We start from the raw sequence: 12,703 nt of genomic DNA on the forward strand, positions 1-12,703 counted from the left end.
TAAGCAGCGGCGGAAGTATGAAGGAAAAGCAGCAACAGCGGAAGAAAAAGAAAGAACGGTGAAGGAGGAGGAAAAAACGGCTCAAGAAACAGCAGCGACTGAAGAAGATGCAACGACAGAAGAAGAAAAAAAGCAGTATAGAAGAAGAAACAGCGACGGAAGAAGAAACAACGAAAGAAAAATCAGCGGCTTAAGAAGAAACAGCGACGGAAGAAGAAACAACGAAAGAAAAATCAGCGGCTTAAGAAGAAGCAGCGACGGAAGAAGAAGAAACAGCGACGGAACAAGAAGAAGCAGCGACGGAAGAAGAAGAAGCAGCGACGGAAGAAGAAGAAGCAGCGACGGAAGAAGAAGAAACAGCGACGGAAGAAGAAGAAGCAGCGACGGAAGAAGAAGCAGCGACGGAAGAAGAAGAAGCAGCGACGGAAGAAGAAGAAACAGCGACGGAAGAAGAAGAAACAGCGACGGAAGAAGAAGAAACAGCGACGGAAGAAGAAGAAGCAGCGACGGAAGAAGAAGCAGCGACGGAACAAGAAGAAACAGCGACGGAAGAAGAAGAAGCAGCGACGGAAGTAGAAGAAACAGCGACGGAAGAAGAAAAAACAGCGACGGAAGAAGAAGAAACAGTGACGGAAAAAGAAGAAACAGCGACGGAAGAAGAAGAAGCAGCGACGGAAGAAAAAGAAGCAGCGACGGAAGAAGAAGAAACAGCGACGGAAGAAGAAGAAGAAGCAGCGACGGAAGAAGAAGAAACAGCGACGGAAGAAGAAGAAGCAGCGACGGAAGAAGAAGAAGCAGCGACGGAAGAAGAAGAAGCAGCGACGGAAGAAGAAGAAGCAGCGACGGAAGAAGAAGAAGCAGCAGAGGAAGAAGAAGCAGCGACGGAAGAAGAAGAAGAAGCGACGGCGGAAGAAGAAGAAGCAGCGACTGAAGCACAAGAAGCGACGGAAGAAGAAGAAACAGCGACGAAAGAAGAAGAAGAAAGCGACGGAAGAAGAAGAAGAAGGACGGAAGAAGAAGAAGCAGCGACGGAAGAAGAAGAAGCTCCGTATGAAGAAGAAGCAGCGACGGAAGAAGAAGAAACAGCGACGGAAGAAGAAGAAGAAGCGACGGAAGAAGAAGAAGAAGCAGCGACGGAAGAAGAAGAAACAGCGACGGAAGAAGAAGAAGAAGCAGCGACGGAAGAAGAAGAAGCAGCGACGGAAGAAGAAGCAGCGACGGAAGAAGAAGAAGCAGCGACGGAAGAAGAAGAAACAGCGACGGAAGAAGAAGAAGAAGAAGCAGCGACGGAAGAAGAAGAAGCAGCGACGGAAGAAGAAGAAACAGCGACGGAAGAAGAAGAAGCAGCGACGGAAGAAGAAGAAGCAGCGACGGAAGAAGAAGAAGCAGCGACGGAAGAAGAAGAAACAGCGACGGAAGAAGAAGAAGAAGCAGCGACGGAAGAAGAAGAAGAAGCAGCGACGGAAGAAGAAGAAACAGCGACGGAAGAAGAAGAAGCAGCGACGGAAGAAGAAGAAGCAGCGACGGAAGAAGAAGAAGAAGCAGCGACGGATGAAGAAGAAGCAGCGACGGAAGAAGAAGAAACAGCGACGGAAGAAGAAGAAACAGCGACGGAAGAAGAAGAAGCAGCGACGGAAGAAGAAGAAGCAGCGACGGAAGAAGAAGAAGCAGCGACGGAAGAAGAAGAAACAGCGACGGAAGAAGAAGAAACAGCGACGGAAGAAGAAGAAGAAGCAGCGACGGAAGAAGAAGAAGCAGCGACGGAAGAAGAAGAAACAGCGACTGAAGAAGAAGAAGCTGCGACGGAAGAAGAAGAAACAGCAACGGAAGAAGAAGAAGCAGCGACGGAAGAAGAAGAAGAAGCAGCGACGGAAGAAGAAGAAGAAGCAGCGACGGAAGAAGAAGAAGAAACAGCGACGGAAGAAGAAGAAACAGCAACGGAAGAAGAAGAAGCAGCGACGGAAGAAGAAGAAGCAGCGACGGAAGAAGAAGAAGCAGCGACGGAAGAAGAAGAAGCAGCGACGGAAGAAGAAGAAGCAGCGACGGAAGAAGAAGAAGAAGCGACGGAAGAAGAAGAAGAAGCGACGGAAGAAGAAGCAGCGTCGGAAGAAGAAGAAGCAGCGACGGAAGAAGAAGAACCAGCGACGGAAGAAGAAGAAGAAGCAGCGACGGAAGAAGAAGAAGAAGCAGCGACGGAAGAAGAAGAAGCAGCGACGGAAGAAGAAGAAGAAGCAGCGACGGAAGAAGAAGAAGCAGCGACGGAAGAAGAAGAAGCAGCGACGGAAGAAGAAGAAGCAGCGACTGAAGAAGAAGAAGCAGCGACGGAAGAAGAAGAAGAAGCACGGAAGAAGAAGAAGAAGAAAGAAGAAGAAGAAGAAGAAGAAGAAGCAGCGACGGAAGAAGAAGAAGCAGCGACGGAAGAAGAAGAAGCAGCGACGGAAGAAGAAGAAGAAGCGACGGAAGAAGAAGAAGAAGCGACGGAAGAAGAAGAAGCAACGACGGACGAAGAAGAAGAAGAAACTACGGAAGAAGAAGAAGAAGAAGCGACGGAAGAAGAAGAAAAACCGACGGAAGAAGAAGAAGAAGACGGAAGAAGAAGAAGAAGCAGCGACGGAAGAAGAAGAAGAAGCGACGGAAGAAGAAGAAGAAGCTCCGACGGAAGAAGAAGAAGAAGGGACGTAAGAAGAAGAAGAAGCGACGGAAGAAGAAGAAGAAAGCGACGGAAGAAGAAGAAGAAAGGACGGAAGACGAAGAAGCAGCGACGGAAGAAGAAAAGACAGCGACGGAAGAAGAAGAAGCAGCGACGGAAGAAGAAGAAGAAGAAGCGACGGAAGAAGAAGAAGGACGGAAGAAGAAGAAGAAGAAGAAGAAGCAGCGACGGAAGAAGAAGAAGCAGCGACGGAAGAAGAAGAAGCAGCGACGGAAGAAGAAGAAGCAGCGACGGAAGAAGAAGAAGCAGCGACGGAAGAAGAAGAAACAGCGACGGAAGAAGAAGAAGAAGCAGCGACGGAAGAAGAAGAAGCAGCGACGGAAGAAGAAGAAACAGCGACGGAAGAAGAAGAAGCAGCGACGGAAGAAGAAGAAGCAGCGACGGAAGAAGAAGAAGCAACGACGGAAGAAGAAGAAGCAGCGACGGAAGAAGAAGAAGCAGCGACGGAAGAAGAAGAAACAGCGACGGAAGAAGAAGAAGAATCTTCGAAGGAAGAAGAAGAAGCAGCGACGGAAGAAGAAGAGAAAGCGACGTAAGAAGAAGAAGAAAGGACGGAAGAAGAAGAAGACGGAAGAAGAAGAAGCGACGGAAGAAGAAGAAGAAGCGACGGAAGAAGAAGAAGCAGCGACGGAAGAAGAAGAAACAGCGACGGAAAAAGAAGAAGAAGCAGCGACGGAAGAAGAAGAAGCAGCGACGGAAGAAGAAGAAACAGCGACGGAAGAAGAAGAAGCAGCGACGGAAGAAGAAGAAACAGCGACGGAAGAAGAAGAAGAAGCAGCGACGGAAGAAGAAGAAGCAGCGACGGAAGAAGAAGAAGCAGCGACGGAAGAAGAAGAAACAGCGACGGAAGAAGAAGAAGCAGCGACGGAAGAAGAAGAAAAGGACGGAAGAAGAAGAAGCAAAGGACGGAAGAAGAAGAAACAGCGACGGAAGAAGAAGAAGCAGCAGCGACGGAAGAAGAAAGAGCGACGGAAGAAGAAGAAGCAGTGACGGAAGAAGAAGAAACAGCGACGGAAGAAGAAGAAGCAGTGACGGAAGAAGAAGAAGCAGCGACGAAGAAGAAACAGCGACGGAAGAAGAAGAAGCAGCGACGGAAGAAGAAGAAGCAGCGACGGAAGAAGAAGAAGCAGCGACGGAAGAAGAAGAAGCAGCGACGGAAGAAGAAGAAGCAGCGACGGAAGAAGAAGAAGCAGCGACGGAAGAAGAAGAAGCAGTGACGGAAGAAGAAGAAGCAGCGACGGAAGAAGAAGCAGCGACGGAAGAAGAAGCAGGGACGGAAGAAGAAGAAACAGCGACGGAAGAAGAAGAAGCAGCGACGGAAGAAGCAATAAAATCTCTATTTAAAGTGTCTAACCAAGATTCTGTGACTCCGATGATGTGATAATGATTTGTAGCTGCGAGGACTTCTTAGTCTTCAAATTTTTTACGTAGGCTACGAGCGTTGACATAGCAATCTTTAATGTGATTCGAGTCGGGGGTTTTGCGGGTTGAATACTCCATTACGGTGGAGCTGCTGGTGTTCTCGCCTCCGCGTTTTTTGGCTTTCGAAGCGCCACTTGGTCACAGAGCAGCCTCCCGAAACGGGCTGCTCCAACAGGGTTTAAGTGGATGCCATCAGGAAGGAACAAGTCTGAATCGTAGTAAAAATTGTTCCACAAGTTAGCGAACTGGACGTTTTCTTGTGAGCAAAGGGACTAAAGTCTGTTGTTTGTGCTGTAGGCCTTACTGTAAAAGCTAGATTCGTCACCGACCCTCGGGAGGATTCCTGAGATTATGATGTAACTGGCATCCGTTTTACATTTATACTACTTGATCATGCGGCGGTATTTCTCAAGCAGTTCCTCAGAACGGGTTGTCTTTCCGTCATTTGTCCTTCCGTAAATGACAAAGAAGGTGAAACGTTTCGGTCGGCATTTCTCGTTTGTTAAGTTGGTCCTGATGTTTGAGCCAAGTAACACAGGTAAACACATGCCAGCGCTTGGACCGGGTGAAGTAGTGAAGGTTTGTCAAGTTGGTCCTGATGTTTGAGCCAGGTAAGACTGGTAAACACATGCCAGCGCTTCGACCGGATGAAGTAGGGAAGGTTTGTTAAGTTGGTCCTGATGTTTGAGCCAGGTAACACAGGTAAACACATGCCAGCGCTGGGACCCCGATGAAGTAATGAAGATTTATTAGTTTCCTTCAACCTCCAAGAAATGTACGTCATGAATTTACCAGGAAGAGTTATTATGATGCACTTTTCATGGCACAAAACTGAACTACACACACACACACACAAACACACACACAAACTTATTCAGTGATTTAGGGGGTAATTAGGCCATGGGACCACGGCCTCTAAGGACAAAAGGAAAGCTGATCGATTGCTTGTGCCTGTTGTTAATTGTTTCTCCTTGTATACTGTGCCAAAAGGTCATTGGAAGAAAAAAAATGAATAAATAAATAGTTACGTCACGAACCTCACAAATTTCAAAATGAAGGGCTCAGCTAAATGAAAAGAAAAAAGGGGACGGAAAACGAAATGCTTAATGAAAAGAAAAGGTGCAAAACGAAAGTCCAAAACCTAAATAAAACGAAAAGAGGGATGCAAAGCGAAAGGCTAAAAATTAAATGGAAAAGAAAAAAAAATACATAACGATACGCCGATAGCTATATGAAAATAAGAGTCACCAAGAGCGCAAAGTGAAAGTTTAAAGAAATTAAATAAAAAGAGGGATGCCAACAGCATCTGGTGTTCCCAGGCGGTCACCCATCCAAGTACTATCCAGACTCAACGTCGCTTAACTTCGCTGATCGGACGATAAGCGATGTTTTCAACGTGGTGTGGCCGTTGACGATAAAGGAGAATTGGCTTTGATCTTTGAGGCAGGTAACACAGGTAAAAACATGCCAGCGCTTGGATCGCATGAATTAGTGAACGTTTGTTAAGTTGGTCCTGATTTTTTTAGCCAGATGACACTGGTAAACACATGCCAGCGCTTGGACCGGGTGAAGTAGTGAAGGTTTGTTAAGTTGGTCCTGATGTTTGAGCCAGGTAACACAGGTAAACACATGTCAGCGGTTGGACCGGGTGAAGTAGTGAAGGTTTGTTAAGTTGGTCCTGATGTTTGAGCCAGGTAACACAGGTAAACACATGCCAGCGCTTCGACCGGGTGAAGTAGTGAAGGTTTGTTAAGTTGGTCCTGATGTTTGAGCCAGGTAACACAGGTAAAAACATGCCAGCGCGTGGACCGGGTGAAGTAATGAAGGTTTGTTAAGTTGGTCCTGATGTTTGAGCCAGGTAACACAGGTAAACACATGCCAGCGCTTGGACCGGGTGAAGTAGTGAAGGTTTGTTAAATTGATCCTGATATTTGAGCCAGGTAAGAGGTAAACACATGCCAGCGCTGGGACTCCGGTGAAGAAAAAATAAATAAATAAAGATACGTAACCAGCGTCACAAATTTCAAAACGAAAGGCTGAGCTAAATGAAAAAAAAGGGACGGAAAACGAATTGCTTAATAAAAAAGAAATGGTGCAAAACAACAGTCCAAAAGCTAAATAAACGAAAAGAGGGATGCAAAGCGAAAGGCTAAGACCTAGATGAAAAGAAAAGAGGAATGCAAAAGAAAGGCTAAAAGTTAGATGAAAAGAAAAGAGGAGGGGTGCAAAACGAAAGGCTAAAAATTAAATGGAAAAGAAAAAAAATACATAACGAAACGCCTAAAGCTATATGAAAATAAGAGTCACCAGGAGCGCAAAGTGAAAAGTTAAAAGAAACTAAATAAAAAGAGGGATGCCAACAGCATCTGGTGTTCCCAGGCGGTCACCCGTCCAAGTACTATCGAGGCCCAACATCGCTTAACTTCGCTGATCGGACGAGAAGCGGTGTTTTCAACGTGGTGTGGCCGTTGACAAGAAAGGTGAACTGGCTTTCATCTTTGAGGCAGGTAACACAGGTAAACACATGGCAGCGCTTGGATCGTGTGAAGTAGTAAAGGTTTGTTAAGTTGGTCCTGATGTTTGAGCGAGAAACACATGTAAACACATGCCAGCGCTTGGACCGGGTGAAGTAGTGAAGGTTTGTTAAGTTGGTCCTGATGTTTGAGCCAGGTAACACAGGTAAACACATGCCAGCGCTGGGACCCCGGTGAAGTAAAAATAAATTAATGAATGAATGAATAAATAAATAAATAAAGTTACGTAACCAGCGTCAAAATTTTCAAAAACGAAAGGCTCAGCTAAATACAAAGAAAAAAAAAGGGACGGAAAACGAAATGCTTAATGAAAAGAAATGGTGCAAAACGAAAGTCAAAAAGCTAAATAAAACGAAAACAGGGATGCAAAGCGAAAGGCTAAGACCTAGATGAAAAGAAAAGAGGAATGCAAAAGAAAGGCTAAAAGCTAAAGGAAAAGAAAAGAAGAGGGGTGCAAAACGAAAGAAAAAAATATAAAACATAACGAAAGGCCGAAAGATATATGAAAAGAAAAGAGTCACCAGGACCGCAAAGTGAAAAGTTAAGAGAAATTAAATAAAAAGAGGGATGCCAACAGCATCTGGTGTTCCCAGGCGGTCACCCATCCAAGTACTATCCAGAATCAACGTCGCTTAACTTCGCTGATCGGACGAGAAGCGGTGTTTTCAACGTGGTGTGGCCGTTGACGAGAAAGGTGAACTGGCTTTCATCTTTGAGGCAGGTAACACAGGTAATCACATGCCAGCGCTTGGACCGGGCGAAGTAGTGAAGGTTTGTTAAGATGGTCCTGATGTCTGAGCCAGGCGACACGGGTAAACGCCAGCGCTTGGACCGGGTGAAGGAGTGAAGGTTTGTTAAGTTGCTCCTTACGTTTGAGCCAGGTAACACAGGTAAATACATGCCAGCGCTGGGACCCCTATGAAGTAAAAATAAATAAATGAATGAATGAATAAATAAATAAATAAAGTTACGTAACCAGCGTCAAAATTTTCAAAAACGAAAGGCTCAGCTAAATACAAAGAAAAAAAAGGGACCCAAAACGAAATGCTTAATGAAAAGAAATGGTGCAAAACGAAAGTCAAAAGTTAAATAAAACGAAAACAGGGATGCAAAGCGAAAGGCTAAGACCTAGATGAAAAGAAAAGAGGAATGCAAAAGAAAGGCTAAAAGCTAAAGGAAAAGAAAAGAAGAGGGGTGTAAAACAAAAGAAAAAAAATATAAAACATAACGAAAGGCCGAAAGATATATAAAAAGAAAAGAGTCACCAGGACCGCAAAGTGAAAAGTTAAGAGAAATTAAATAAAAAGAGGGATGCCAACAGCATCTGGTGTTCCCAGGCGGTCACCCATCCAAGTACTATCCAGACCCAACATCGCTTAACTTCGCTGATCGGACGAGAAGCGGTGTTTTCAACATGGTGTGGCCGTTGACAAGAAAGGTAAACTGGCTTTCATCTTTGAGGCAGGTAACACAGGTAATCACATGCCAGCGCTTGGACCGGGTGAAGGAGTGAAGGTTTGTTAAGTTGCTCCTTACGTTTGAGCCAGGTAACACAGGTAAACACATGCCAGCGCTGGGACCCCGGTGAAGTAAAAATAAATAAATAAATGAATGAATGAATAAATAAATAAATAAATAAAGTTACGTAACCAGCGTCAAAATTTTCAAAAACGAAAGGCTCAGCTAAATACAAAGAAAAAAAAAGGGACGGAAAACGAAATGCTTAATGAAAAGAAATGGTGCAAAACGAAAGTCAAAAAGCTAAATAAAACGAAAACAGGGATGCAAAGCGAAAGGCTAAGACCTAGATGAAAAGAAAAGAGGAATGCAAAAGAAAGGCTAAAAGCTAAAGGAAAAGAAAAGAAGAGGGGTGCAAAACGAAAGAAAAAAAATATAAAACATAACGAAAGGCCGAAAGATATATGAAAAGAAAAGAGTCACCAGGACCGCAAAGTGAAAAGTTAAGAGAAATTAAATAAAAAGAGGGATGCCAACAGCATCTGGTGTTCCCAGGCGGTCACCCATCCAAGTACTATCCAGACCCAACGTCGCTTAACTTCGCTGATCGGACGAGAAGCGGTGTTTTCAACGTGGTGTGGCCGTTGACAAGAAAGGTGAACTGGCTTTCATCTTTGAGGCAGGTAACACAGGTAATCACATGCCAGCGCTTGGACCGGGCGAAGTAGTGAAGGTTTGTTAAGTTGGTCCTGATGTCTGAGCCAGGTGACACGGGTAAACGCCAGCGCTTGGACCGGGTGAAGGAGTGAAGGTTTGTTAAGTTGCTCCTTACGTTTGAGCCAGGTAACACAGGTAAACACATGCCAGCGCTGGGACCCCGGTGAAGTAAAAATAAATAAATAAATGAATGAATGAATAAATAAATAAATAAATAAAGTTACGTAACCAGCGTCAAAATTTTCAAAAACGAAAGGCTCAGCTAAATACAAAGAAAAAAAAAGGGACGGAAAACGAAATGCTTAATGAAAAGAAATGGTGCAAAACGAAAGTCAAAAAGCTAAATAAAACGAAAACAGGGATGCAAAGCGAAAGGCTAAGACCTAGATGAAAAGAAAAGAGGAATGCAAAAGAAAGGCTAAAAGCTAAAGGAAAAGAAAAGAAGAGGGGTGCAAAACGAAAGAAAAAAAATATAAAACATAACGAAAGGCCGAAAGATATATGAAAAGAAAAGAGTCACCAGGACCGCAAAGTGAAAAGTTAAGAGAAATTAAATAAAAAGAGGGATGCCAACAGCATCTGGTGTTCCCAGGCGGTCACCCATCCAAGTACTATCCAGACCCAACGTCGCTTAACTTCGCTGATCGGACGAGAAGCGGTGTTTTCAACGTGGCGTGGCCGTTGACAAGAAAGGTGAACTGGCTTTCATCTTTGAGGCAGGTAACACAGGTAATCACATGCCAGCGCTTGGACCGGGCGAAGTAGTGAAGGTTTGTTAAGTTGGTCCCGATGTCTGAGCCAGGTGACACGGGTAAACGCCAGCGCTTGGACCGGGTGAAGGAGTGAAGGTTTGTTGTTGCTTACGTTTGAGCCAGGTAACACAGGTAAACACATGCCAGCGCTGGGACCCCGGTGAAGTAAAAATAAATAAATAAATGAATGAATGAATAAATAAATAAATAAAGTTACGTAACGAGCGTCAAAATTTTAAAAAACGAAAGGCTCAGCTAAATACAAAGAAAAAAAAAGGGACGGAAAATGAAATGCTTAATGAAAAGAAATGGTGCAAAACGAAAATCAAAAAGCTAAATAAAACGAAAACAGGGATGCAAAGCGAAAGGCTAAGACCTAGATGAAAAGAAAAGAGGAATGCAAAAGAAAGGCTAAAAGCTAAAGGAAAAGAAAAGAAGAGGGGTGCAAAACGAAAGAAAAAAAATATAAAACATAACGAAAGGCCGAAAGATATATGAAAAGAAAAGAGTCACCAGGACCGCAAAGTGAAAAGTTAAGAGAAATTAAATAAAAAGAGGGATGCCAACAGCATCTGGTGTTCCCAGGCGGTCACCCATCCAAGTACTATCCAGACCCAACGTCGCTTAACTTCGCTGATCGGACGAGAAGCGGTGTTTTCAACGTGGCGTGGCCGTTGACAAGAAAGGTGAACTGGCTTTCATCTTTGAGGCAGGTAACACAGGTAATCACATGCCAGCGCTTGGACCGGGCGAAGTAGTGAAGGTTTGTTAAGTTGGTCCCGATGTCTGAGCCAGGTGACACGGGTAAACGCCAGCGCTTGGACCGGGTGAAGGAGTGAAGGTTTGTTAAGTTGCTCCTTACGTTTGAGCCAGGTAACACAGGTAAACACATGCCAGCGCTGGGACCCCGGTGAAGTAAAAATAAAAATAAATAATTAATGAATAAATAAATAAATAAATAAAGTTACGTAACCAGCGTCAAAATTTTCAAAAACGAAAGGCTCAGCTAAATACAAAGAAAAAAAAAGGGACGGAAAACGAAATGCTTAATGAAAAGAAATGGTGCAAAACGAAAGTCAAAAAGCTAAATAAAACGAAAACAGGGATGCAAAGCGAAAGGCTAAGACCTAGATGAAAAGAAAAGAGGAATGCAAAAGAAAGGCTAAAAGCTAAAGGAAAAGAAAAGAAGAGGGGTGCAAAACGAAAGAAAAAAAATATAAAACATAACGAAAGGCCGAAAGATATATGAAAAGAAAAGAGTCACCAGGACCGCAAAGTGAAAAGTTAAGAGAAATTAAATAAAAAGAGGGATGCCAACAGCATCTGGTGTTCCCAGGCGGTCACCCATCCAAGTACTATCCAGACCCAACGTCGCTTAACTTCGCTGATCGGACGAGAAGCGGTGTTTTCAACGTGGCGTGGCCGTTGACAAGAAAGGTGAACTGGCTTTCATCTTTGAGGCAGGTAACACAGGTAATCACATGCCAGCGCTTGGACCGGGCGAAGTAGTGAAGGTTTGTTAAGTTGGTCCCGATGTCTGAGCCAGGTGACACGGGTAAACGCCAGCGCTTGGACCGGGTGAAGGAGTGAAGGTTTGTTAAGTTGCTCCTTACGTTTGAGCCAGGTAACACAGGTAAACACATGCCAGCGCTGGGACCCCGGTGAAGTAAAAATAAATAAATAAATGAATGAATGAATAAATAAATAAATAAAGTTACGTAACGAGCGTCAAAATTTTAAAAAACGAAAGGCTCAGCTAAATACAAAGAAAAAAAAAGGGACGGAAAATGAAATGCTTAATGAAAAGAAATGGTGCAAAACGAAAATCAAAAAGCTAAATAAAACGAAAACAGGGATGCAAAGCGAAAGGCTAAGACCTAGATGAAAAGAAAAGAGGAATGCAAAAGAAAGGCTAAAAGCTAAAGGAAAAGAAAAGAAGAGGGGTGCAAAACGAAAGAAAAAAATATAAAACATAACGAAAGGCCAAAAGATATATGAAAAGAAAAGAGTCATCAGGACCGCAAAGTGAAAAGTTAAGAGAAATTAAATAAAAAAGAGGGATGCCAACAGCATCTGGTGTTCCCAGGCGGTCACCCATCCAAGTACTATCCAGACCCAACGTCGCTTAACTTCGCTGATCGGACGAGAAGCGGTGTTTTCAACGTGGTGTGGCCGTTGACAAGAAAGGTGAACTGGCTTTCATCTTTGAGGCAGGTAACACAGGTAATCACATGTCAGCGCTTGGACCGGGCGAAGTAGTGAAGGTTTGTTAAGTTGGTCCTGATGTTTGAGCCAGGTGACACAGGTAAATGCCAGCGCTTGGACCGGGTGAAGTAGTGAAGGTTTGTTAAGTTGGTCCTTATGTTTGAGCCAGGTAACACAGGTAAACACATGCCAGCGCTGGGACCCCGGTGAAGTAAAAATAAAGAAATAAAGGAATGAATAAATAAATAAAGTTACGTAACCAGCGTCATTTTTTTTCAAAACGAAAGGCTGAGCTAAATGAAAACAAAACAAAAAAAAAAAAAAAGGGACGGAAAACGAAATGCTTAAGGAAAAGAAATGGTGCAAAACGAAAGTCCAAAAGCTAAATAAAACGAAAACAGGGATGCAAAGCGAGAGGCTAAGACCTAGATGAAAAGAAAAGAGGAATGCAAAAGAAAGGCTAAAAGCTAAAGGAAAAGAAAAGGAGAGGGGTGCAAAACGAAAGAAAAAAAATAGAAAACATAACGGAAGGCCGAAAGATATATGAAAAGAAAAGAGTCATCAGGACCGCAAAGTGAAAAGTTAAGAGAAATTATATAAAAAGAGGGATGCCAACAGCATCTGGTGTTCCCAGGCGGTCACCCATCCAAGTACTATCCAGACCCAACGTCGCTTAACTTCGCTGATCGGACGAGAAGCGGTGTTTTCAACGTGGTGTGGCCGTTGACAAGAAAGGTGAACTGGCTTTCATCTTTGAGGCAGGTAACACAGGTAATCACATGCCAGCGCTTGGACCGGGCGAAGTAGTGAAGGTTTGTTAAGTTGGTCCCGATGTCTGAGCCAGGTGACACGGGTAAACGCCAGCGCTTGGACCGGGTGAAGGAGTGAAGGTTTGTTAAGTTGCT

The 12,703-nt window shown here is 44.0% G+C and overlaps 8 non-coding genes and 2 pseudogenes across 8 annotated transcripts; all 10 read right to left on the reverse strand.

Annotated features, from left to right (window-relative positions):
* Nucleotides 1–5,426: 5,426 nt before the first annotated feature.
* On the reverse strand, nucleotides 5,427–5,545 carry LOC127000150 (5S ribosomal RNA; annotated as a pseudogene).
* Nucleotides 5,546–6,486: 941 nt separating this feature from the next.
* Nucleotides 6,487–6,605, reverse strand: LOC127000152 (5S ribosomal RNA; annotated as a pseudogene).
* A 629-nt stretch (nucleotides 6,606–7,234) lies between these two features.
* On the reverse strand, nucleotides 7,235–7,353 carry LOC127000148 (5S ribosomal RNA). The gene has a single exon (XR_007753802.1). It is a non-coding gene; the product is annotated as a 5S ribosomal RNA (ribosomal RNA).
* A 625-nt stretch (nucleotides 7,354–7,978) lies between these two features.
* Nucleotides 7,979–8,097, reverse strand: LOC127000145 (5S ribosomal RNA). Its single transcript, XR_007753799.1, has one exon. It is a non-coding gene; the product is annotated as a 5S ribosomal RNA (ribosomal RNA).
* Nucleotides 8,098–8,654: 557 nt separating this feature from the next.
* Nucleotides 8,655–8,773, reverse strand: LOC127000132 (5S ribosomal RNA). Its single transcript, XR_007753786.1, has one exon. It is a non-coding gene; the product is annotated as a 5S ribosomal RNA (ribosomal RNA).
* Nucleotides 8,774–9,408: 635 nt separating this feature from the next.
* On the reverse strand, nucleotides 9,409–9,527 carry LOC127000140 (5S ribosomal RNA). The gene has a single exon (XR_007753794.1). It is a non-coding gene; the product is annotated as a 5S ribosomal RNA (ribosomal RNA).
* Nucleotides 9,528–10,153: 626 nt separating this feature from the next.
* Nucleotides 10,154–10,272, reverse strand: LOC127000141 (5S ribosomal RNA). Its single transcript, XR_007753795.1, has one exon. It is a non-coding gene; the product is annotated as a 5S ribosomal RNA (ribosomal RNA).
* Nucleotides 10,273–10,904: 632 nt separating this feature from the next.
* Nucleotides 10,905–11,023, reverse strand: LOC127000142 (5S ribosomal RNA). The gene has a single exon (XR_007753796.1). It is a non-coding gene; the product is annotated as a 5S ribosomal RNA (ribosomal RNA).
* A 631-nt stretch (nucleotides 11,024–11,654) lies between these two features.
* LOC127000143 (5S ribosomal RNA) lies at nucleotides 11,655–11,773 on the reverse strand. The gene has a single exon (XR_007753797.1). It is a non-coding gene; the product is annotated as a 5S ribosomal RNA (ribosomal RNA).
* A 634-nt stretch (nucleotides 11,774–12,407) lies between these two features.
* On the reverse strand, nucleotides 12,408–12,526 carry LOC127000153 (5S ribosomal RNA). Its single transcript, XR_007753803.1, has one exon. It is a non-coding gene; the product is annotated as a 5S ribosomal RNA (ribosomal RNA).
* Nucleotides 12,527–12,703: the final 177 nt, after the last annotated feature.

Source organism: Eriocheir sinensis, chromosome 17 (assembly GCF_024679095.1).
Source record: "Eriocheir sinensis breed Jianghai 21 chromosome 17, ASM2467909v1, whole genome shotgun sequence".
Classification (NCBI taxonomy): Eukaryota; Metazoa; Arthropoda; class Malacostraca; order Decapoda; family Varunidae; genus Eriocheir; species Eriocheir sinensis.